The 2,505-nt window shown below is 36.4% G+C and overlaps 1 protein-coding gene across 1 annotated transcript in view; it reads left to right on the plus strand.

The window, feature by feature from the left end:
- Positions 1-2,505, plus strand: part of LOC107549506 (potassium channel subfamily K member 10-like) — a 26,296-nt gene that overhangs the window by 20,024 nt on the left and 3,767 nt on the right. The window lies entirely within an intron of this gene.

Genomic DNA, 2,505 nt, shown 5'->3' on the forward strand with positions numbered 1-2,505 from the left:
TAAGTGAACTGTGGAGCACAAAACTAGGGTAATGAAAACAAGGCTATGAGGGATAGATGCACAATCTGTTTAATAGGCTCTATGGTACGGAACCCTTGTAAAGGCTGTAATACACTACATTGAGTTTACAAAATCAAACTATATGGTATTTATTTTAACAAATTAAACTAACAATGTATTTTAATGCTAAATGTTCTAATATGCTAAATGTTTACCATGGTCCATGGCGATTAGCATTTCAAGTGACAGGTTTAGATGCACAATCTGTTTAATAGGCTCTATGGTAAGGTACCCTTGTAAAGGCTGTAATACACTACATGACATTTTTGCCCCGATTTGCAGTCTGGACATGTTACGTTAGTTGCAGAAATTTAGAGCCAGTCCGTGCAGTCCGAGTTGACAGACGTACACAAATTACATAGTGTACGGTGGGCACAGACTTCGATATTTTTAGCTTCAGACTCGGTTTCCATCCAGTTTGAGGATATCAAACATGTTTGATATTTTGAGCTGATTTTAGAGCACATACTGTATTGTTTTCATTTTTCATGCTGCATCTAGCAACGAGGCTCATATTTCTGGTTGAGTATTTTGTGTTCAGAATGACTTGAAAGTCTGGTAGTGTTTTTCTCTGAAACAAACTTTGTTACTATTTCAGGAAGTGTATGATGCTTCGAGTTTTAAAATCTATTTAGTCTTTAGCGTGCTTCTGTTCAGTCCATATTCTTAATTTGCACAACACATTTTCTAGTTTTTTTTTTTTTTTTTTAAGATGTATTTTAAATTATTGCATGAATGCATGATATTCTTTTTCACCACAAGGTAAAAAAACAACAACTACAAAAAAACAACATCACAGAGACATTACGTAATGTTCTGTGAGCTTACATTAAGACACAGTCATTATTCTTGATGGTGCAAAAGAACAGACTCCAAATCATATACTTTCTCTTTAATTAATTCAAGTAGTAAATGGAAACTTTGTTTATTGATTTGTCTTCTTGATTGAATTTTTTCACATTTATAATGTTATATTTATACAATTCTATATTTATTTAAACATTTAAGTAATTAATCATCTTCTGAATAGGACCAAGATGTCAAGAACAATGTTATGATCCTAAAAAAATGCTTTTGCATTTTGAAATAACCTAATAAGTAGTGATCTTAACAATACATTTTAATACAATGCATCTTAGGGCTTTCATAGATAACAAAATCAAACTATATGGTATTTATTATAACAAATGAAACTAACAATGTATTTTAATGCTAAATGTTCTAATATGCTAATATGCTAAATGTTTACCATGGCAATTAGCCTTTCAAGTGATAGGTTTATGACATTAGAGTATGCAAGGTCACTTCTTTTCATGACTTCCTGGGAGGTATTAGTCAGGACTATCACAGCACTTGTTTGTAGTAGTTTAGTCAGACCCTGCACAGCAGAGGTAATAAACACAGAACTGTGGCTCCTGATAGCAGCAGGCTCCAGCATGCTGAGACAGCGGCATCTGCAGTACGGGTTGAGATCACACCTCATTAGAGCTAATCAGTCTCATTCAGATCATCATTAGGCCCATCAGAGAGCTAATGAACACATGCCACCTTCACAAAGTCACGAAAGGTCTTCTTGTGCCACATGTAGCCGCTGCTGGCAATGAAGTCATGCTGTTTGCGTGACTAAGAATGGCTCTTGTACGATGTCGCTTCATCTTTCATGTTGATATTGCTTTTTGTCTGTTTGCCCCCCCCCCCAGCGCAAACACAATCAAGTAAGCCAGACCAAGATTCGAGTGGCCTCTACATTGCTCTTCATCTTGGCTGGCTGCATCCTCTTCGTCACTATACCAGCCATCATCTTCAAGCATATTGAAGGATGGACCGGGCTGGAGGCAATCTATTTCGTGGTGATCACACTGACGACTGTTGGGATCGGAGATTATGTTGCAGGTACGGACAGCATTTGGAATTAATGGGGAAAAACCCTCACTTCCCTATACTTCCCTATACTTCTCACTAGTTGAATTTATCCATGAACCATGTCTAACAGTAGACTTGTAGAATTTTGTCATTTTTATTTCTGAAAGTCTTGAAATTGTCATTGTCAAATGATCATTTGACATTTAGTTTCTTGTGGAGTTTAGTTTCTGTCAAGGAACAGGTCCAGTGGCTTTTGGTTTGCTTTGTTAGGCAAAATGGCTGGAGGGAAGAAATTTACCTACGCAGATGATTGGATTTCATTATAGACTTTGTTTCCATTTAGTACTTGAATAAAACACAGTCCATATAAAAGCAATTTATTGTCTTTCTGAAGCTTCTCTACTGGCAGACACAATGAATTGTCAAGAAAAACCGAGCTAGTCTGATTGCAGTTCTCAGGAAATAGCTTACATGAAATTTGCAGGAGGTTTTGATGTGTGCCTCAAAAGGCGTGCTTGTAGATTTAAAATACAATCAAATGCTCCCACCTCTGAAATGAAAGTGTCATTTATACATCTCTTG

Source organism: Sinocyclocheilus grahami, unplaced genomic scaffold, assembly GCF_001515645.1.
Source record: "Sinocyclocheilus grahami isolate Dianchi unplaced genomic scaffold, SAMN03320097.WGS_v1.1 scaffold374.1, whole genome shotgun sequence".
NCBI lineage: Eukaryota > Metazoa > Chordata > Actinopteri > Cypriniformes > Cyprinidae > Sinocyclocheilus > Sinocyclocheilus grahami.